Genomic DNA, 25,200 nt, shown 5'->3' on the forward strand with positions numbered 1-25,200 from the left:
TAACCATCCAACCAACCCTTGAATTGATTTGAACTTACAGAGAGGAACACATTTGAAATATAGCCAGGCAACATATAACTTATGCCTTAGATTTCAACAGATGTGCATACAGAACATGAAGAGCTGTTTTAAAATAATCCAACAAATATTCAGTTTCCATTCTTATCTATTACAGTATCCTTCTCGGCCAGGCAAAACTTCTAAGCAAAAAGTTTCTCAAATCGGTTGTTTCTTTTTTCTTACATGTGTCTCGGCAACATTATTAGCATTTAGGAATCAGCCAGAAAGACTAACTTTTAAATACAAAATGATAATTTTTGTAAAATTCTAACTTCAGTTGACTTTCCTTCATTTAGAAAAATTTAAACAGTTTTTGAAAGTTCCATGGAGGCAAGAATCAGATAGCCTAACACAGAGCCTGGGAAGAAAGAATTAATGAAGAAAAAAGGAATGAATGAATGACTAGCTAAACTAAGTATTTTATTTATCTGACTTATAAACACAGATATTTGTGAATTCTTTTTTATAAGGAATTGGAATGTAGTCACATCATTATATCAACCAAAGGTGTTAATTATAACTATAATCAGCAAATGCAAAGAATGACAATAAACTTTATTTATGTGTGTCCAGCAGCCACTTAGAGCATGTTTTTGATTTTCTAATTACATGAGCTAATTGGTGAATCACATTTTACTGTGTTACTACATTATCAAACAGCTCTAAACCAAAATCGATTTTCTGGGCTTCAGTGACTTAATGGCTCATAGAAGAGGTCTTGGCGATGTTGGAAAGCTTTAGCAGCTTTATGGATGCTTTTGTTCTTCGTGTGAAAAAGTATAAAACAAAATTAAAATTTTCCGTATGTGTGTGCTACCACATTAATTCTTTTTGTTTGTGTTTATAACTTGTTTTAGTTGATAGAGGGAGGGAAGAATGAGAAGCCTGAATTAATGCAATGTGTTTTAATTCTCTCAGTATGGCTCCGGGAAGCGTTTCTTTGCTTCAGTGCTTCTCTAGAGTGAAGCCCTTCACGTTATTAAAGAGCTGTAAACTAGAGAGAAAAAAGAAAAAAAAAAAAACCAACAACTTCAAAGAGAAGAAAACAAGCTTCTGATAATAAAATCTAAAGGATTAGGTGAAAGAAATTCTGTTAGGAGGTGCTTAATATATTCCTGGTATATAGTGCATAGCAGTGGACTACTAGAATCTTTTGCTTAGCTTTTCTATGATGATTTTCAGATCCTAGAATATTATATATACATATCCGAATCAGTATTTGAAAGTTTCCTGGTCAGCTAGATAAACTATCGCAAGCCTACATTTACTTCACGGGTATTTAGTTTTCAACTCAAGAAAGTAATGCCATTTGCCTAATTTGATAGTATTCAGTAAATCTTCGTTAAGAAGGGACACTGTCATCTGGGTTTGGATGTAACCTTGCTTTTAAAAGTAAACATCCCATGAGTACAACTGGAATAAGTGAAATTGTAAAGGAGTGAAAGGATTTTAACATTGGTAAGACAATGTTTCAACCTTTTAATTGAGCATCACAAGAAGAAGTGTGGGAGTTCAGAAAACATTTAAGAGGTCCTAGTGTCTATTTTCTCATCACTAGGAAAGCATGATCTATGTTCTGCCTAAGGACCCCTAAGGAATGAAATCCTACAGCCTTCCTTGGCAAAGACCTTGGGAGAAAGGATAAGATAGAAAGAAAGAAGAATACCTTCATTTAAGACATTCATGAAAATTTAACAACTTTTCAAATGAGTACACCAATATTCTTTAAATATTTTTTCCACATTTATTTAGAATAGGGGCTGTTTATTAATTAGTAAAGAGCCAAGCAGTATGAACAATAATTCTCTCCTAGCCATAATTTTGTGTATTCTCAGCAAAACAAAACAAAACAAACATCATCCATTATCTTCTCGGTGTTTTACAGATAATTTATTGTCTGAACTTGTTTTGTGGTCTTACTCGGCAACCCCCTCCCACCACAATCAGTTTATTAATATATGTCTTTCAATTAACAAAGCTCTCTTCCTAAAAAAAGAGTTCAGACAAATATAAATTTCTGTTGTTCTCGACCAGTGATATTTCCTCTGATATTTGAGCCCCCTAGTCATGTTTAAATGCTCTTGATATTTTGGGGCTGAAACAGCTGCAAGATTAGAGTTTCAGTTATTCCAGCTCTGGCCCTGACCATCACTTAACAGTGTTCTCTCCACCTTATGACTAGAAAAGTGAGACGACTGGCAGTTTTGTAGACATGAGAGGTCAATAAAGCAGATGAAAGTTCACAGTTTTGAAAAATGTGTTTTTTTTCAAATACATAATTTTTCTGAACCTAATGGTTCTGTGGAGACAGCTGTTAGGTTTCTATGTTGGCCAGAAAATTAAATTAATGCCACACATTGTCCTGTCCTTTTCCGGGCATGCAGCCTTCCTGGAACCATGGGGAAGTTAAGACAAGAGAGTGAAAAACTCAGATTCAAACTTGTATTTAAAGTTTTAATTTTATAAACTCTGAATGCTTTACATGTTTTTTTCCCTGACAGCCTTTAGTTAATTTCATTTCTTTCCTTCAGGGCTATAGTAACCACCTGCTGAAATGATGATATAATTTGATTTTGAGATGTATTTTTATCTCCTGAAATGAGGTTTTTCATGAATAACACATGCGAACTAGTCCATGTCTTAATGCTCTTTAACTGGAATCTTAAGTAATGATTTCTCTAAATTTTTTGTTCTTTGTCATATTCATATTTTCATTAAAGCTAACAGCATATTAAAATTTGAGATGAATGAATTTTTGTACATCCCCATATCACATATAACAAGTGCTGAAAAAGGAATATCAAAGCTGCTTAAGACTATACACAATTTTGCCCAATGAACAATTATCGAGCACACATGATGTGCCATATGGTGTGAAAATACTGAGCTACTGGGAAAATAAAGATTTTGAGATATGATCCCTATTCTCAAGAAACACAGTCCTGAAAGAGGTGCCAAATACAAATGTATTAAGGCCTCATAAAAGTGTGATAGTCGATATGCAAAATAGCAAGGTGGACTAGAGCCTCACTGTTACTGCATGCAAGGTCTATACAGATCTGTTTACTATTGCTATATATAGTAGGTCCTCACTTAATGTTTTTGATAATTTCTGCAACATTAAATGAAATGACGTATAATAAAACAACTTTGCTATAGGCTGATATAAACAAGAGCTCAGTTCCTATGGCATGTTATCAATGTTACAACGGATCAGTGTTGAACAAAACAACGTTATTTGAGGACCTACTGTACATAAATTTGATTCCTTCATAATATAGTATATGATAAATGACATACTAATTTTGCCCTTTATTATAAATAATTATGATATTATAAACATGATTTATATCTGAATCTGTTCTAGGTACTTACACAGCAGCGTCTTTGCCACAGATATCTTTGTGGCAAACATTTTCATGGCATAATTAACTGGCTATAAGGCAATTTTGCTGTAAAAAATTAAAATAACTGGTTGACACTTTAGGTTTGTTTGGTTGGTTATTTTTGCACAGAAAAATTAATCAACCAAGTTCAGCATATTTAATGTACTTAAGCTAGTTGTCAGTTTGGTTTCATTTTTCCATTGAGGAAGTTCTTACAGCTACTCCCACTTTTATATTATTTATAAATCTTAGATAGCTCTTCCAATGGTCTGTAGAGTGATGAGTAGGTATGGAGGTGGTAGTCTTTAAATAGTTAGCATTTCTTTCAGATGTCCTAAGAGTTGATTTCTTATTTTGAAACACATTACCTTAGGAAAAGAAAGAGAGGTCGAGGGCCCTCTTTGAGGATCAGATTTAGTTTTAAATACATTTCCCACAGAATAGGACAAGTGCTTAGGTACAATCCACAAAATAAAATCATTATTTGAGCAGTTTTGCCATGAATCTACACATATTTTAAATAGTCTTTAATATTGTTATTCATTTTTTCATGTTTCATTATGTCCTTTTAAATTTCTTTTTTATTTCTTGTGATTTTTTTTTTTCCCAGCAAAATTGCCTTATGGTCATTTAGTTATGAGGCCAAAATGTTTGGCACGAATGCTTGCAGCAAAGATATCTATGGCAAAGATGCTTATGGCGAAAATACCGAACACATTCTGAATGTTATGGTTTTAGTATATCATAAAGGTGCTGTTGGACTTTGGGAAGAATGTGATGTTCGCGGAGACAAGGGGATCTGGTTTCCATGGCCTCCTGCCACCCCCAGAGCAAGACAGGGCCCTTGTTACTCTGCTTTATCTGTGGCAGCAGCATAGAGCTGTCTAGCACTCAGATGCACAGTGACTACATAAAAGAGGAAATAGAAAAATCAGTGAATCAATAAATGAGATAGATTTGTTGGATGAGTAAAACCTGATGTTCCCAAAGAAGAAAGTCTGCTAATGGGGATGCATTTTCTATAGGACCTAGGCCTTTTGGAATTACTAGCTTAGATATCGAGATCAGCTCTTCTCAGGAGCCCTTACTGAGGAGTCACAACTATCATCAAATGCCCTGGCAACTACACACACACACACACACACACACACACACACACACACACACACACACACACACACACACACACACACACACACACACAGAGACATGCATTTCTCTTACTTAGAATCTTGGCAATGTTTTCCTTCTCTACTATTGTGAGAACTTTTACAACAAACGTGTTATGATGTTTTAGGCTCCTTACACTTGAACATGGGTTTCGGAGTATAACAAAAAGAGAGAGAGATGATTTGAATTCTAGCTTCAATATTTATGAGATGTGCGAATATGGACAATTTCCTTAAATTCTCAAACTCTTAACTGCCTCAAATGCAGGATGGTACCAACAACTACTTCTCTCATATGGTTATTGTGAGGATTTAATCAAATAATTTATGTGAAACACTTATCACACATCTTAAATGATAAAGAGATTTTAGCTATAATACTACACAATTCTCTTCATGGAAACTGTTGGGAGGAATAAATGAGATTACATATATCAACTGCCCGGCACACAAGAGGTCTTCAATGGTGAGAGAAATTCTAATAAATTCTGGATTACTAATCTGCAGAGGCTACAAGATTTATCTGATTAAATATCAAATGTTTGCTATTTTTCTCAATAATATAAAATATCATTTAAAAAGCAAACAAACTTGCTCTCTTCTACAAAATCTACTAAAATTCCTTTTTAAACCCAAATACTTCTCATTGCATTCCTTACATCACCATCTCATGAAGGCGCAGATTGTATCATATTCATTTTTGCACCACTGTAGCTTCTGGCACCATGCCTATCATTGTAAGTCTCGAGAAGAATCTTTAGAACCAAGTTACCTGAGAACTCCAAAAATTGAATTGTCTTTAAAGTCTTTTCCATCTTCAGGTAAGTATAAGCAGCCCTTAACTACTATTTTTTTTCCTATAAAATATAGCTGGAATTAATCCCTCCATCTCAGGAAAATTTTTATATGCATGCATCAGTAATTTATAATTTAAAGAATGAATTAAAACATCGATCTAACATTTATTGGGCACCCTCCATGTGTTAGGTGGAAGGATAAGCCCTGGAACTATAAAGATAAATGAGATATGACACTTGCCCTCAAAGACTCAGTCTAGTAGAGGGAGATAAGTGAAAGGAAACATGCAACAAAGTGACATGGATGCTGCAGTAGATGCTTGTAGACTATAGTAGCTGCAGAGAACACAGAGGATGGAACAGGTGATTGTACCTGGACGGAGTAAGAAAAGGTTTCATAGAGGAAGTGGCATGAACTGAATGTGTTTATGGGCAGACAGTCATAAGAATGGGTAGAAAAGAGACAGGCTTATCAAGGCATAGGGAGCAGCGTTAACTACTTCAGAGTGCTCTGCTGAAGAGACCACTGGCGTTACAGTTAGAAGACCTGACAGTAAGTCTTGATTCTGTGGTTTAACATGCTAGGTAACCTTGGGCATCGCCTGGTGCTTCAATTTTCTTATGCAGACACATGATCTCTGAGGTTCTTCTCAACTCTGACTCTCTAGCATCAGGGTTTTTCTCTCCAGCTACTATTTAAATCATATTTAATCTGTCATTTTAACAAGGAATACCTGCCCAAATTTTATTTTTCTATTAATCTCTATTTCAAGATCTCAGTCCACAACCTATAAGCTCACCAGCTGCTAGTTCTCTAAACTCCATGTATGCCTGCCATGTCCCTGCCATGTCTGTAAGTTTCCCCATCAGGGAGGAAACTAAATGACAGTATCACCCACTCAAGAACATCACCAGAAGAAACTTTCTCATTTCTACTCCTCAAAGATCTCAAGGCTTCTGGAGAAAATAAAAGATAACTTCTTCTCTTTGAAAAAGAAAAAAAAAAGGTAAGGGAGTTTTGCTTTACTATAATCCAAAATGAAGAACCACTGGAAAAGGCTGGTGTTCATTATCTCTATCTTTTTTTTTTTAATCACATTAGCTTTAAATGTCTCTGCTGAATGGATGAAAACTAATCAATTACTGAAAAAATTAAAGTTAACCTACCAGCATGGCAGCTCTAATCAGGATAAGAATATCATCAGACAAAGTCTGGCAGTTTGTAGCACAAAACTAAGCTGTACAGCAATTTCTTTAACTAATGCCCCTTCTCTTAGACCATCTCCACTGCCTAAAATTGTGCCTTCTTTTCATATTAAGAGGAATTATCACATAGAAATGAATAGCTTAGATTCTGGAATCCAAAAGATTTAAATTCCAGTTCTGTCACATACAAACTATTAGAACTCATTTTTGTTTTATATTTTACACATTTGTGTGTCAATATTGTTCACTTTAACATTTAGTAGTAAGCAAAAGATTTTCTGTATAAACTTTGTAAAGCAGATCTTATCTAAGGCAGGCATCTGGTTATTTGATAAATACTACTCAGTTATAATGAGATTGGTTTAAAATATGCAGTTTTATAAGAAGCTAATTATAGTATTACTTATTCTTAATAAACACTCACAAACCATAAAATAATTATTGATATTCTCAGTAAAGACCATACTTTTTTAAAAAGCACTATTCCTTTTATTCAACTAATGTGTTTTATAAAGTAAACTCTATTTTAAATTATAACTTCTAATCTTAATTAAGCAAACTTCTGAGCTCAGAAACTGCTAAATCATAGCTTCCACTAAACAGAGAAAAAAATAATCAGTATCCTATAATCTCTTCCATTCTTAAACAGTTTTCTTTTGGTTTGGGTATTTTCTCTTTCTTAAGACTTTATAGCACATAGAACTTTGGGTCAAGAAAAGTGATCATAGACAATAATTACTATGTGTTTCTTTCACACATGTGTGGTTTAATTAGAAACCATAGTTTTGTTTTGTTTTTTAAATTAGGCCTTTTTACCTGTAAAATTGTGATAATTTTTTTTTTTTTTTTGGTATTTCTGTCAAGAGAAATCAAGGAAAATAGCTTAGAGTTCTTAGATGTATAAAAAGAAAGTCATTTTATATATACTAAGTCATCCTGATTAAAGATTTCTGTAATAAAGGAAAAACATAGTCACTTAAGTTTAAAACTGGATTTGCCTCTGATTTAGAAATGGGATGCTTCTTCCCAGCGTTACTCCCTTGCTTTGCACCTCATTTAAATATAATCATTTTTTTCCTTGATTCACACTGGCTTTCACGCAGTATTTGATACTCTGGAGTGACTAACCACTTAAAACTTCTCTTTCCTCTGTCATATGGTCGGTATCTTTGCTGGTCTACTCCCTATTCTACTGCTCAGTCCACTGCACTTATGTCCATTTTTTTCCCTCTTACTAGATATGAGTATTCACCAAGGTCTATCCCTTATCGTTACACAAACTTTGCCTGTATTTTCATCTCATTCAACTTTTATTTTCCAAGTAAATGACCTAATATCACCACTGTCTTAGTAAGTCTGAAACAACTAATCATCTTGCCTAATTATAACCCTCATTTCCTCCAGTTTACTTTTTTTTGTCTGTTAAGGGAATGCTATTTTTTATTTACAACTTTTACATTTGTTAGCAAGACTCGACATCCTATTTCAGGCCCTTATTACTATCTTAAGATCATCGAGACAATTTCTTAAAAATATTTCCGCCTCTATCATTTTTTAATATTAATATTTTTTTTGTATTTTTGAGATTTATCTTCTTAAAAAGCAATGTTTTCATCATGAAATTTTGCTTCTAAGTAGCTTTAAATAATTTTTCTTTATCCTTAAAGAACATTCCAGACCATCCATTAGTTGTCCTTATTCTACCTTTCTAGCTATTGACCCTATTTCTTATCTTTTCAAACATTTTCTAGCCAAGTAATTGTGCTGAACTCATATAAACTCTCCTCTTTAGTATCTTTATTATTGTCATATACCCTCCATGTTTTTATTTAATCTATGCTTATTAAAATGCTAATTTAGAAAAAATATTTTGGAATGCCTAGAATTTTCCCAAATACTATGTATCCTGGAGATACAAGAGTGGACAAAACAAAGCCCCTGCCCTCATGGAGCTAGATTTCTTTTGGGGACATGGGGAGTTTCCGTTTTTGTTAGCCCAAGGCTGTCTCTTCCATAAAGTCAAAAAATCTTTTTTTGCCAATCCCTTCAAGATCATCACTTTATTCTCTATAATCCTTTCCCAAATGTTAATAACAGTGATTATTCTATTATTGCTACTTATTTATTTTATTTTTTTTGGGGGGGTTAAGAATCTACTACATCCCAGGCACTATCATAAATTATCTAATATTACAATAATCCCAAGAACTAGATATTTTAATGTTAATTTTACTATTTAGAAGCCAAGTTTTTAACTTAAACAAGTTTTCCAAAGTTACACGGCCATAAGAAACATGGAAGTAGGACTATCTTGTTCATCCTTCTCACCACTTATTGATGGAAAGTATGTTCTCAATACAAATTTGTTTAATGAAATTAAAGAATAAGTGCCTGTAAGGCAGGAAGAAGGAATGGAAGTATCTAGTGTTTTAATCAAGCGACTTCCAATGTTAAAAAGCTAATCTTTCTTCCCAACCTTACACAGCACAGTCAGTCTCTTACTATACAGTGTCTTTCTCATGGTTCAGCTCCTTATATTGCACTTTATCCTTCCTGATATACTATCCTTCTGCTCATACAAGACCGTATCTTTTAATTTTTTTCTCTTGTGGCACCTCTAATAATGACTTTCCCTTAGTAGCAATTTCAAAAATAGTTATTGAAGAAATAAATCACTAGAACCTGTGTTAAAGCATTCTTATTTTCTATAAGTCTTTAAAAATTCCTTTGTATAAAAGTCCTACTTGCCATTGTCAGTTTCCAAAGGAGTGAACTGCCTTAATTTATCTCTGATCATTTTATTTCTAACTTTGTTAACAATAAGCCATCTCCCTTTTCATCTGAATGTAGGTCACCGTTTCAGCAGCCTTCAAGATCAATCCATCAATCAACAAATATTTATTGAGTGATTACCCCCACCTTTTTTGCTAACTCCTATGATCTCTTTATATCAAATTTTAAAAATATGTCACTATCTTGACAACCTTGGAAAAGAATTATGGAGCCCCATCACCCTTCTAATTCATCTGCTCTTTCATCAAAATCACATGAAGAAGTTTTTTTTAAGTTCTGTGATTCCAGAAAAATGCTTCGGGCTGCTTGTTACACAAAAGGTCAGATCAATCTTTCTGGATCAGATGCTAAGAAAAGATATTCTGCTGCTTTATTTTATTCCACCTTTCTTGAAGTACCCTACAGGACCATGACAGTAAGCTGAATGTTAGTGCTGTTTCTATTACGCCCCCAGACCCTCCCCTCGCCAGTTGATACAATCTTGAGACTGTTAGGATTCAGATGGTTTATATGTAACTTTTTCAGATTGTGCTAACAACAGTACTAATAATTCACGTACTATTTCCACATGCGTTATATTTTCTCCTCATAACCATCTTGTGTGGGTAGATATTATTATTATCGCAATTTTATAGATGAATAAACAGCTCAAAGATGATAAATGATTTGCTCAAAGTTGCTCAGCTTGTAAATATAGGTGTTTTGATGCGAATCTATATCTCTTAGACTCTGAATTTAGAGCTGTTTCAAATAGGTTTTGCTGCACATGTAGGTTATCCTCTAGAAGTGATTGATAATCTGATTGAATCATATTAAATTGCTGATTTTTAACTGCTTTTGACTTACAAAATGGCAATTCCACATGGTTCTACCTGATAATATAAAACAATTTAGTATAGTGGTTAGGAGTTGTGATTGTAGTTGTGATTGTCAGGGTTCACATGATTTTCCATTCTCTAGTTATAGAATTTTGGATGAGTTACTTAACTTCTCTGAGACTTGGTGTCCATATTTACAAAATGGATAGTGATTATATTTAATTCATTGGGTTGTATAAAGATTGAATGATATAATTTTGTAAAGATTATGTTTAGCACCTAGCAAACCCTCAAAATATTAACTACAGCTACTTTAAAGTTTTTACTAGGTCTGCTATTGACATATTTAAATTTTGCCTACTTAACTTTCTAAAGAAAAGCCTCTGTGTGTGTGTGTGTGTGTGTGTGTGTGTGTGTGTGTGTGTGAATGAGGTAGGGGGTGAAAAGTGAGGGAGATTAATGGCTATTGTTTGCAGAAAACTTTATAAAAATCAGTTTATATACATGTTAAGTTGTGCTCAATATTCCTATAGAGGAATTGGAGTCAATAAACTTAGATTAAAGAAAAGCCTATAGTGACAAAAAATACAAACAATACCTTTTTCGAAGAAAAATTTAAAAGCTCAAATTTCCACATCTATATTAGTGCTTTTCAGACTGCATCCTGGAGTTTAGAAGGAGTTACACATACTGAAGTTGTGGCCATGACGACCGCTAGTCACCACAGTGAGCTCTGGGATACAAATTGAATACACCAGATCTCTCTATCTCTGGACAATTGTCTGCCAGCCCTGAGGGCTTTTAAGTGTTCTGCCACAGTGCCAACTAGGAAGTTGACAGTATGAGCTCCAAACAGTGCATGGCTATCCAAAGATCATTGTTACTGCTGGTTTTTATTGTTTTTGCTTTAAATATCCTCTTGGAACAAGAAGACTCAAAGAGTAACAGCATAAATCCTCAATTACATTAAATTAAATAAATTCCATGAACACTTTAAGCATAGTAAACAAATATTAATTACTCAGACAAAAAATCTTGGGTGGAAAACACTAAGGATCAAAGGCAGTTGGTAGGGCTGGGAGAAAATATGGAAAGAAATTAAAATCATACGTTTACCATATATTATCACTTTTCCTAATGACCCTGCCTAGGATGTTTTTCCTGTGTAATTCCTATTTATCTTTCAAAAAAATAATTTTCCTCTCTCTTAGTTTGTCTAATGCCACTATAAATCCTGCCTTTCTTACCCTAGGCCTCCTACACAGACCCATACACACATACGCTTGTGCATGCACACACAGGGACACAGGCCAAATTGTGCTAATGCTGTTTCTCTGTACTTACAGAGTACTTATGTAGATATTTGTCCTGATTCTATAATGTATTAGCTACCAGCTTCAGGCTTTAGATTTAATAGTATATCGATGCCAGCCTTAAATTGTTCACCTACTAGTTTTGTGACTTTAGAGAAGACATAATAGCCTCAGTTCCTCCTCAGTAAAATAAGATACTATTTATACTTAGTTCAATAGGTTGTTAAGTTTTAAATTAAGTGAGAAGTATACACAGTGCTCAAGAATACATACTATAGAGCCAGATTGTCTTGAGTTTTTTATTTTGCCAGTTACTAGCTGTGAGATATCTACCTCAGTTTCCTCATCTGTAAAATAGGGTTCAAATCTCATAGGGTTGTGACAAATAAATGAATTAGTGAATTAGTATAAATGAAAATAATCAATAAAATACTTGGAACAGTAGCCTGGCATGTGGTAAGGGTTGTTGTTGTTGTTATTAGTTTATTCATTATTATTACAGAATGGTAGAATAAGGAGCTCAGTAAATCCTCTCTCCACAGAACAACTTTAAAACTGGGCACAATTGCCAAAAATAACCTTCTCTGAACTTTAGAAATTGACTAAAGGCATATAGCAAGTTGAAAAATGTTGATTCAAGAATGTCAGTTGCCAACAGTGGGGATCTGTGGTATTTTAGCCTGAGGCTGCTCTTACACATCCCCTTTCCAAAATTCTGTGGGTGTAATGGTTCTACCAGGACAGAAAAAGCTATGAAAACCAGCAGTTTTGCTGCCATAGGGGCCAACTTTATTTGGAGCAGTATGTGAGAAGAACTCATGTTTGGGAATGTTTTTGAAAACAATAGTTATTTCAGGGTCAATTATCATGGAAAATAAACTGCATTAGCTGAAGGTAGCAATAATGGTTGATGAAAGCTACAAATTCTCTAGACTAGCTACAGATTTAACAGGGAAATATATAGAATGAGTCATGGCAGGCCTTGATAGCTCTAACTTATTCCTGCCAGACTGGAAGACTAAGTGCATTTTCAAAGTCATTCATACACTCAGTAGGGACTGGAGAAGGTTTTAGCCATCTACACATCTCAGGTTGAATGTGAAGGTTTGCATATATGCAAAGGAGCCAATAATAAGGCCTACTAGAAAATAAAATCTGTTATATTTGAAAACTGCTTGTATTTGAACACATTTCCCAACTCATATATAAATCCGTTGGCAAAGGATAGAAGTCTTACTAACTCAAAGTATTTAAATATACTTTCTGACCAATTATTGGCTCACCAATAAGCTATGCTGATCTAGATGCAACCCTAGTAAGCCAGGATTCAAAAAGAAAGACAACTAAAGAAACTACAAACTGCAAAGAATACAGACTACAGAATATAGATCTATCTCATATACATGACTAAACACACAAACAAACAAAAGAAACAATAATCTGGGGGTGAAGGGAGAAGGGAGCAAAATCAGAATCAATAGTTGCTATAACACATTATCTCATATGGCCTGTTTTCAAAAAAGAAAGTATGAGACATGCAAAGAGAAAAGTATGACCCATAGATAAGAACATCAGCAATAAACAAGCTGTTTTTCAGGCAAACCAGAAGTTTGAATTAGCAGACAAAAACTTCAAAGCAGCTACAAATATGAGTTAAGAACTAAAGGGACCATGCTTTAAAAAATAAAGTATGACAACAATGACATTAAATAGAGACTTTAATAAAAAAGTAAAAATTATAACATAAAGTCACATGGAAATTCCAGAGTTGAAAATTATAATAACTGAAATAAAAAAATTCACTAGCAGTTTTGATTTCTGTTCTATCATGTAAGGAATATAGAAGTCACCATTCTGTCCTAACAAGTAAAAAGCTAAACAAACTAAAAAATCAATTATTCTTTGACGTGTCAGAGAAGTGAGGTCACAGAACAGCTGTCTCCAAAGTTGCAGAGGAAAACCTACAATGTAATTGATGAATTGTGGAGGCTCAATGAGGGCAAGCCCGAGAGTTAAAAACTCTAGAGAGCTTAGTCTTTGGAGGTCATACCCATCTTTTGTGAGTTTTACCTCCAATAAATCTACCAAGTTCTCACAGTGAAGATGGAGAAAAATCCCTCATGCTTCCAGCATGGGGAGAGGTAAATAAACTATTTTGAAATATCCCAAAGCATTGTGTTCTTCTTAATAGGTCTGCCCTCAGGCAAAACTATTTTATCAGAGCCTACCCTGCTCTGGTTTTGTCAGAGCCCAACTTACCTGTGGAAGGAAAATATCAACTCTAGCACCCTCTGGCCATCTGTATTGTCTAAGCAGGGAGAAAACTGAGAAACGCTGGTGACAATCACAATCCAGAAGCACAAGTTCACCAAAGATTAAAACCAAATCATAGGAATATAGAGCTCTCTACCTTTCCTCTGATAACATACCACTATATTACAGAAAGCCTATTTACTGTTTTTGTTTTTTTTTCCCCAAAAATATCAGGTCCTCCTTTCAACAAAAAATTACAAAGCACAATAAAAATTACAAAGCACAAAGTCTGTAGAGACCGAGTAGGTATCACAACAAGTCAGATATGGTAGGAATGTTGGAGTTATCAGGCTAGGAGTTTAAAAAATAATAATTAATATCCTGAGACAAAAAAGAAAGTTCTATGGAAAATTACCACACAGGGTGATCTGATCATAAATTCCTAACTAGGCAGGTCATGGTGGGTAGTCATGCCCCAAGCATAACTTCTTTAGTAAAAGGCTTATCTTTGTCTTAAGCAAGACCTGCCCATTGTTTCTGTGCATCTAGGTTAACATACCCTTGATATGCCTCTTTTCAGAACTTTCCTTCTAATATGTGAACACCTCTAGAGAGCACACAATCTTAGCTATCCTGTAATCAATCCCTGCCTTGCTTTCTCCCACCTTCATGTAATCTTCTTTACATTCCCTCCTCTTATTTCAAATGCATAAAGTAAACTGCAAACTCTTATTCACTAGAGCATTTGAGACCTTGCTCCTTGGCATATGTTGTCACTTTAGCTCAAATAAACTTATAAAAATTCTCTACAGCTTTGAACGTTTCTTGTCGACAGAGGTTTAATGGAAAAAGTAGATAACATGCAAGAACAGATGGATAATCTAAGTAAAGAGATGAAATTTTTAGGAAAGACACAAAAAGAAATGCTAGAGATTAAATTAAAAAAAAACATTGTAACAGAAATGAAGAATATCTTTGGTGAACTCATTAGAAACGGTATGGCTGAGGAAAGAATGTGAGGTTGATGATATAATGCAAACTGAAAAGCAAAGAAAAAGAAGACTGAAAAAAATATGTAAGATGGAACAAAAGATACAACAAACATGTAATGGGAATATCAGAAGGAGAAGAAACAGTGAAAGGAACAGAAACAATATTTAAATTAATAATGACTGAGAATTTTCTCAATTTAATCTCATACATTAGACCACTGATCCAGGAAGCTCTGAGAATACCAAGAAGATTAATTAAACAAACAAGCAAGCAAACAAACCCTACACCTAGGCATATCATAAACAAACTTCAGAAAATCAAAGATAGAAATATTTTTGAAAAAAGTCAGAGAAAAAAAGCACCTTAACCATCAAAGGGCAAATATAAGAATTACATTTGACTTCTCTTTAGAAACAACACAAACAAGAAGAGAGCAAAGTGAAATATTTTCAATGTTGAAAGAAAAAAAACCCCACCAACCTAGAATTCTGTACTTTGTGGAATTAGCCTTCAAAAGTGAAGGAGAACTAGATTTCCTCAAAGAAGAAAAATTGAGAAAATGTGTTGCCAGTCAACCCGACTTGCTAAAAATGGTGAAAGAGGTTCTTCAGAGAAAAGGAAAATAATATCGGTCAGAAATATTGAGCTACACAGAAATGGAAGAACATCAGAGAATAAACAAGTAAAATAAAAAAACTTTTATTTTTCTTATTTTTAATCGATATAACAGATAAGTTTGTTGAAAATAGTAATATCAACAATATATTTAATTATGTATTTTATGTGTATATATTTGTTTATGTATACATGCTTATGTATACTTATGTATAAGTAGAATGAATATAAATGATACAAGGAAATGAAAGGAGAAAGTAGAAATATTTTGTTATTATTAGGTACTTGTATTATCCATGAAGCACTATAGTGTTATTTGAAAGTGAATTAAATTAGTAAGTGTAAAGTGCAAACTCTAGGGCCACATTAAAAGAAAAGTAAAAGAATGAATATAATTGATATGCTAAGAAATGAAAAAAATGGAATTATGTACAAACTCCATTAACCTCCCATCCCCCCAAAAGGCATAAAATGTTTAGAAAACAAAATATAGAAACAAACAATAAGAGCAACAAATAGATACCAGGGTGAAATATGTTATATATTAATCTAACTATATAAATAATCATTTTAAATGTCAATGGTCTAAATACACCAATTAAAAAACAGAGATTGTCAGAATGAATCAAAAAGCAAGAACTATATATTCCTATATATTGTCTATAGGAAATCCACTTTAAATATAAAGACTTATATTGATTAAAAGTTAAGGGATGGATAAAGACAGACTATGCTAATACTAATCAAAAGAAAGTGAGAGTGGCTATATTAATTTCAGACAAAGCAGACTTTGGAACAATGATAATTATTATTGATAAAGAGTACATTACATAATGATAAAGAGGTCAGTATACCAAGAAGATATAACAATCCTTAGTGTGTATGTGCCTTGCAACAGAGTGTTAAAATACAGGAGGCAAAAAATAACAACACAAGGAGAAATCAATGTATCCACTAGTGTAGTTGGAGATTTTGACACCCCTCTACCAGAAATGGAAATATACAGCAGGTAGAAAATCAATAAGAAAATGGTTGAACTCAACAGCACCATTAATCAACTGGATACAATTAACATGTATAGACTAGTTCATCCAATAATTGCAGATTACACATTCTTCTCAAGCTCACATGGAAAATTTACCAAAATAGACCACATTATGGGCCATAAAGCACACTTTAACAAGTTAAAAAAATTGAAACCATATAATGTCTGCCCTCAGATCACAATGTAATTAAGCTAGAAATCAATAACAGAAATGTAGTTGGAAAAATTCCCAAATACTTGGACATTAAACAGCATATTTCTAAATAACACATGGGACAAAGGATAATTCTCAAAAAATGTTTAAAATATTGTAAACTAAATAAAAATAAAAATACAACTTAAAATTTGTGGGATGCAGTGAAAATAGTACTAACAAAGAAATCTATACAGCACTGAATGTATATATAAGAAAAGAAAAAAAATAACTAAAATCAATAATCTAAATATCCATCTTAGGGAACTAGAAAACAAAAAGCAAATTAAATCCAAAGTAAGCAGAAGAAAAGAAATAAGAAAAAAATAGAGCAGAGATTGATGAAACTAAGAAAAAAAGAAATCAATAGAGAAAAAAATAAATTTTAAAAAGATCAATAAAATCAATAAACCTCTAGCCAGACTAAAAAAAAAAAAAGAGATGACACAATTACTAATATAAAAGAAAGAGGAAATTTTATTACAGAACCCATGGGCATTAAAGAGATAATAAAGGATTATTATAAACAATTCTATGATCCCACATTTGATAACCTAGATGAAATGAACCATTTCAGTAGGCTCTTTTTTTTTGTTGATGGTTTCTCTGTGTTAAAAAAAAAAAAAATTGATTTGATGTACACCCATTTTAAAATTTTTCTGTTTCCCTTGCTCAAGGAGACATACCCCCCCCCCAAAAAAAAATTGTTGCTAAGAGCGATGTCAGAGTTTACTAACTCAGTTTTCTTCTAGGAGTTTTATGCTTTCAGGTCTTATAATTTAAGTCCTTAATCCATTTTTAGTTCATTCTTGTCTATAGTATAAGATAGTGATCTAGTTCCATTTTTTTTGCATGTATCTGTACAGTTTTTCCAATACCAATTATTGAAGAGACTGTCTTTATCCCATTGCATATTCTTCTCTCCTTTGTCATAGATTAATTGACCATATAGCCGTGGGGTTATTTCTAAGCTCTCTATTCTGTTCCATTGAATTATGTGTCTATTTTTGTGCCAGTACTATGCTGTTTTGATTACTATAGCCTTGTAGTATAGTTTGATATCAGGTAGCATGCTACCTCCAACTTTCTCAAAATTGCTTTGGCTATTTGGGTTTTTTGTTTTGTTTTGGTAGTGCTAGCTAAATTTTAGAATTGTTTATTCTAGTTCTGCAGAAAATGCTGTTGGTATTTTGATAGGGATTGCACTAAATCTACAGATTGCTTTAGATAGTATGGATAATTTAAAGATGTTAATTCTTCCTACCCATGAGCATGGTATATGCTTCCATTTATTTGTATTTTCTTTAATTTCTTTCTTCAATGTCTTATAATTTTTACTGCAGGTCATTTACCTTTTTTTTAAAAATCATTCCCAGGTATTTTATTTTTTTGATGCAGTTGTATATAAGATTTTTTTCTTAATTTCTTTTTATGATAGTTCATATATATTGGACAAGGGGTTGATATCCAAAATATATAAGGAACTCATGCCACTTAACACTAAAAAATTCAAAAGATCTGATAACAAATGTGCAGAGGATTTGAATAAACATTTCTCCAAAGAAGACATACAGATGGCCAATAGTCATATTTGAAAAGATGCTCAACATCACTAATCATCAGAGAAATGCAAATTTAAACTACAATGAGATGTCACCTCACAGCTGTCAGAATGGCTATCATCAATAAATCACAGACAGCAAGTACTGGTGAGGATGTGGAGAAAAGGAAACACTCATACACTGTTGGTGGGATTACAAATTGGTGCAGCTACTGTGGAAAACAGTATGGAGGTTCCTCAAAATTTAAAAAGAGAACTACCATATGAGCCAGAAATCCCAGTTCTGGGTATTTTATCCAAAAAAAATCCAAAACACTAATTCAAAAAGAAATATGTTTTCCTGTGTTCAATGCAGTATTATTTACAATAGCCAAGATATGGAAACGATCAAAGATGAATAAAGAAGATGTGGTACATATATACAATGAGATATCACTCTGTTATAAAAAGAATGGTATCCTGCCATTTGCAACAACATGGATGGACCTAGAGGGTATTGTGCTAAGTGAAATAAGTCAGAGAAAGAAAAATGCTGTATGATTTCACTTAAATGTGGAATCTAAAAGACAAAATAAACAAACAAACAAAACAGAAACAAATTCATAGATACATGGAACAAGTTGATAGTTGCCAGATGGGAGGAGAGTTGAGAGGCAGGGTAAAAAAGGGTGAAGGGATTAAGGAATACAAATAGTCATAAAATAGTCACATGGATGTAAAGTACAGCATAGGGTATATAGTCAGTAATACTGTAATAACTATGTACGATGTCAGGTGGGTACTAAATGGAGGGATCACTTTGTAAATTACATAAATGTTTAATCACTATGTTGTACACCTGAAACTAATATAATATTATATGTCAACTGTAATTGAAAAATTAAAAAAAATAGTAGAGAATGGATATTTAAACAGTTTTATATATTTATATAATCCATTTGCCAACCCCATCACCTTCATTAAAATAGCAGTGTTATGCTGAGCATTTTATTAATTCCGAAAATTATTTTTGAAGCAGAGATAAATAAGCTTAAGTAAATGAATGATAGCTAAAATTACCTGCTAGTAGCACAGGTGTATGTATAAATAGTAATTATGGAGAGATAACTTTCTGGAAAAATTTAAGTAGTATTTAGTTGTTCATTCCAACTTGTTTTTATCCTTGTGACTAGAAAGAGGTACGAAGAATGCCATGGCATTCATTAACTTCACTTGGCACTGACATTTAAAGATTTTACAAAAGATAACCTTGGGATGTCTGTGTGTTTGTGTGGATATGTGTTTATATAATATATACATATATTACATACACATATATAAATTAATTTTCACATATACTATGTATATATAAATAAATTTTAAAATGTATGTTTCCAATGAAATAAAATGATAAAATAATAGCATTCTTTCTTAAGAACAGAGCTGGTGTATTCTTATTATATTCATTATCTTTATAACACTTTTCCAGATATCTAGGCTTACAAAAAAAAGTCAGATAAATAGCAGGTCCTATTTTCATAGCATGCATTGGGTTTAAAAGCCTCTTGAGGGTGGTTTTTCAATTTTCTTTGAAATTAAAGGGATTATAAAAATTCAAATGCAATGTACTTGTATAGATTTTATTCCTTATCATCACAGAGAATGAAAAAAGCCTCCCTCTTGTTTGATCTATGAATCAAACATGACCAAGAAATATTTCATCCAATTGCTGTTGTGAGATTTGGATATCTTAACACCAAAAGAGGAAATGTATTTTAAATTAACGAGAGCCCTTTTTTTCCTACATCTAGAAAAGGGAATGTAAAGCTTTAAGGGAACTGTTCCCTTATTGGTGAGTATTTCTTATATTGTCATTTACAGAATGCACCCATAAGAGCATTATTTAAGTTAAAAAAAAAAAAAGTGACTGTTTTACATCTCTTGACTGCTAGAGGCAATGAAGGGTGTCTTTATGGAGGGTTCATGGAAAAGGCCTATGGACTGCTTAAAACTATTAATGTACAGAACAGGAATGTTCCTTTGTAATATATATGATTGCTTTAAACACAGGAAGAAAAAACAGAAAGTATTTAACATAAGGCAACTGCTTTGGCAATGTGGCATATATTCTTTCAAAGAGGTCTTTAGAAAGATTCGAAAATGTAACCACTACTGCCTAAAATCTTTGTAGAATGCCCACAGCTTTCAGCTTTTCCAATATCAAATAGGATACAATTACTGTTGCCAGTTTCCAGTCAACATTCAAATTCATTTTAAATGCAGATTTTTATAAACTTGCCAGTATCCAAATATATAAGTGGTCTTGTGAGAACAATCTTTATGATCAAGGATTCAGTTATTAGAGCAGGAAAAAGCTTTAGGGTTCTTGGAAGAGCAACTTATACTTAAAAATAAAGCAGTTATCTGCTTTATTTGTATACATTTATATGGGGGTATATACCTGGGAAAACATTTGAATAATCAATATTTTCTAAAATCTAAATTTTGGAAACCAATTTAGAATTTATTTTCAACCCCTTAATTACAGATACATTTTTAAGTAATAAATCAATGCTTCATAATAGTATCTCTAGGTGTTCTCATATACATTATTTACTATGACATGAGCAATAGTTTGATCCCCATTTTAAATCTTGGAACAGGCTTAATAGGTTAAGTACCCTGACCAAATTTAGTGAACAAGTTATGGAGTCGAGGTGAATATTCATATTTTTTGACCCCTAATTCAAAACTCCTCTTGAAAATTTGAGAACTTCAACTAATTTTCATAAGCTTTGCAAGAAAAGGTTTTCCATTTGAGTTAATATTAGAGTAAAAACTTAAAATGAGACTCATTTCTTATGAAAACTGGCTTCAAAATTGCAACCCTAAAGCCACAACTCTCCCTAAATACTCTTCTGCTCCTCCTACTTCTTCAGAAGGAAAGTGTTGGCAAAGAGTTGCTTAATTTTTTTTTTTTTTTTTTTTTTGCCAAAGAATGCTCTTAAAGGAGCAGCCCATGAAGCCAAAAAGCAGTGATTATTAAGGAAAAAAAAGAGCGGTCTGTAACAAAGTCTTGAAAATGCCTGCAATAATCATCTATAGTGCCCTTCTTGAAAGATTTTTGAAGTGTCAATAAACTATCTATTTCATTAGGTTCAAAGTTGAACCAGGAAATAGGAAAGTGTACAGTGAAGCCCATTACACAATAAAATTCACTCATTCATTCATTCTTTCATTCATATATGTCTTAGATGCCTAACATGTTCTGGGAATGTTGAACACTGTAGGTTCAAAGTGGGTCATTGCTAATTATAGGACCAATGAATGGTCAATGCTAATGTCTTATTACTTAAACAGCTTTTAAAAATCTTGGAAACTAATGTGAAAGACAGGCAGCACAAAGTAAGTGTTATGATAAAGGTGGAAAGATAGTGTTGTGGGAGTCCTTAGAAGATGCACAGAGCCTTGAATGAAGTTAAGGAGGTATCCAGGAAAAGGTTTTGCAGGGGTAGTAATGCTTAAACAGTCTTGAAGGATAAAATAAGCAATAAAATTGTGAATGGAAGAGAGAGGAGTATACTCTAGAGGTCTATATACATAAAGACAAAGAGAAAGAAAAAGTGAAAGCATCTGATGTACTCTCTAGACTATGAGTTTACCATAACTAAAAATTGTTGCAAAGTTTAAATTTTTGGTTTCAAAATTGAATCTGATTTGATATATCTTATTGTTATACAGTTAGATTTGGATCCAAAAGCCGACTCACAACACACATATAAGGTATATAATATTGCTGAAGTAATTTAGGGTTGTAAATTTTGAGACATTTTAATGTTTTTAGAACATAAAAGTTCCTCTTTCAGAAAAGAAAAGTGGCTAGTATATTCAATGGCATAGCCACTGCATGATCTTTTGGAGGCTCACAGGGATTTGCCTGCTGGGAGAGTTGCCACGATCTGCAACTCTCTAGAGCTAAAAGGAAAGTATAGTTAGGTGGTCTTTCTTCCTGCTCAAAATGGTTTCCTTCCTCTTCTCTCACTTCTTTGTCAATTGCTAAATTTCTTTCAAGATTTCAGACAAGTAGGAAATAGTTCTTATCCTACAAAAAATAGTTAGAGACACTGGTTTATTGATAGAGGAGAAAAAATGAATACTAGTCAATTATTACTATATATATTAAAATAAAGATAATGCTCATTAAATATGTAATGAGCTCTCTTTGATATAATTTTAAGGGAAGGACAAAGAACATCAGACCAAAAAAAAAAAAGATTAAAAATTTAAAACGTGTCCATTTAAGTTGCAGTCTGGTTTGTGGTCTAGGAATCAGAAAACCTGGAATGTAGTCCTGATTCTATTGCCAAACTAATGTGCAATCTGGAGAAATTTAGACCTTCCCACTTGGCTTCAATTGCTCAATCTATAATCTTAAGTAGTTGAGTCATGATCTCTAAAGTTCTGTTTTGTCTTTTAACATTCTAAATATCTATGAGTATCAGGAAAATTCATTTTAAGACTAAAGAAAAATGATTATTAATGTGAGCTTTGCAAGCTAGGATTTCACACAGAATTAATTCAAATGGACTATCTTCATGTTTCCTTTCTGGTCTTACTGTATCTGATTTTAGCTGGAAACCAAAGAGAGAAAAATAATTTGGACACGGCAGCCCGTAGAAGGAAAGACCTCCAAATCTTTGGACAAGATGGGTTATTACGCTTTCATGAAACTGTGTAAAACATATATCCCAACTCTTAAGAAAACTTCAGCCAAGCTTCCTCAAAGATAAACATCTTTACATGAGAAAAACTTGGTTATTAATGAGCTGTTATGAATATCCAAAGTTAGAACTTTCTGAAATACTTTATCACTCTATTTACGGCACTTTCTTAAAGAAAAGCCTTAGCTAAAAGAAGTAGCTTAGATTAAATAATTTTTGAAGTGATTCTGGAACATATGGTTATTATCAGTTAATAAACCATCACTGATAATTGAATACAGTCTGTTACTTGACTCTACAAAGTGGGTAGAGAGAGTGGTGGTACTGGGGAGAAATGTGGACATTTAGTTCAGCTTCACATTCTGGCAGCCAACTCAGAACAAACTGCGATTTGTGCATAGAACCTTCTGTTAAATCTGCCACTGAAAGTTAAAAAAAAAAAAAAAGCCGAGCAGAGAGAAACCAAAAAGCATGAGGTAACATCTTGGGATTCTCGTGGGCTACTATTATCAACCAGCCCTATTTCTGTTATAGAAGTGGGTCATTCCAATAACACTGTGTGGACATGCCAGAACATAAATGAAGATTTAAAAGGACACAAAAAGTTAGGTTAGTTCAAAGTGTGCCGTTAAGATACTATTGCTGCCCACGAGAGCCTAAGTTCAGGACACTTTGGAATCCTTTCGACTAATATTTTACAAGTATAGAAACTATATGAACCAGAAGACAGAGAAGAGAAAACATATGTCTCCAATTCCTAGGTAAAAAGGACATATGTTACAGGGAAAAAAAATGTGTTAAGTTAGCAAGAGTGGATGAGTATTATATGACATTGTTCTTCTGCATAACTTTTAAAATCTGGCCTCCATAAAAAGGTAAGATAATTTAAGGGCTTGCCAAGCAAGAATAAGATCTAAAACACTTTCCGAATAAAGTTAACATCTAATGTCTTTCCTTTTTAAAAGGACACACATATAAAGAACATATGGACATCCTTTATAAAGTGAGATTTTATTTTTGATCAGAAGAAATTGGAAAAGAAAAGGAAATTGAAGGAACATTCTCTTAGATATGAAACTATAATTGACATTCCAGAGGGCCCCGACATAAACACCCCTAATCATGACAAATGCAATACATATTGATATTTAGGTGACATTGACCCTTCAGAAAATACTTGGGGAAATAAACAAATACTCTCATTTAAATCAGAATCGATTCTACATTACTTCATTAAAATTTTGCTTAAAAATAATAATTTTTAATTCACTGAAAAGTTATTTTTATATCTAATACTTAAGTAGCTGACAATAAATGTAGAATTTATTAAGCACCTATAGTACCAGACAGAAAGACATCTAGATGACAACATAGTCCCAAACTTCAGCATGAGTTTAGGAGGCGAATACCTGATACGACTATCTTCTATTATTATTTTTTTAAATTTAGATATAAACAGTGACTCAGGGAGACTAATTTTAGGGAAAAAACAACTAGCCCCGTTTCCTAGTGTTAGACTTACCTGGGATTCATAGATACTAAATTAACACAAACAAAGCCCAGAGTAAAGATGCCTGGATAGGAAGTGAATAGTGGTGATTAAACAGGTACTGTGAGCCAGGCTGTGTGGGTAAAATGAGTCAACATGTGAAAAACTTGCTTAGAACAGTGGCTGGCATATAATAAACAATGAATAAATGTTCAATGTTATTATATAATGCACCATCCACTCTCAGAGTAAAGTAAATGCAACTAATTTTTTCTGTCTTCTATGGAATTTTTTTGAGAGTGTCAAACCCATGTATTTGATTTTATTAGAATTCCGCCTTGGAAAAAAACATAGTCTGCTCTGGGTACTACGCGCTGCAGGGAATAGCTTACAGTTCCTTACGGGTTAGATTATTCTGGCCAGTTTAATTGAAATTATAGTTGGAACTGTAATACTATAGATATTTCATAAGAAATATCCTCCTTTGTTCCATCGTGCCCCCTTTGGAAAAAAGAAGACAAACTGTAGGCAAGGAGAACTGCATGAAAAAGTGTCGAGATGCTAGAAACACTCTTAAGGAGTATGAATGATAATTATGAGACTAATTAGAGGTATAAAAGAAAGATTCCATTGAGGAATAATGGAGTATAATACTGGGGATAAGCTGCAAAGTGTTATTTCAATGTCAGTTTAAGAAAACAGAATTTTATACTGATGTTAACAGGAAACTACTGAAGAGTTTTAAATAATATAGTCAAGTGATATTTCAGAAATATTTACTTCCAGTTTATTTGCCAGTACAGTTTATT

The 25,200-nt window shown here is 33.1% G+C and overlaps 1 protein-coding gene across 2 annotated transcripts in view; it reads right to left on the minus strand.

Annotated features, from left to right (window-relative positions):
- The window catches only part of DLG2 (discs large MAGUK scaffold protein 2), a 657,893-nt gene that overhangs the window by 541,285 nt on the left and 91,408 nt on the right, over nt 1–25,200 (minus strand). The gene's annotated exons all lie outside the window — the stretch shown is intronic.

This window comes from Pteropus alecto, unplaced genomic scaffold, assembly GCF_000325575.1.
Source record: "Pteropus alecto unplaced genomic scaffold, ASM32557v1 scaffold7, whole genome shotgun sequence".
In the NCBI taxonomy this organism is placed as follows: Eukaryota; Metazoa; Chordata; class Mammalia; order Chiroptera; family Pteropodidae; genus Pteropus; species Pteropus alecto.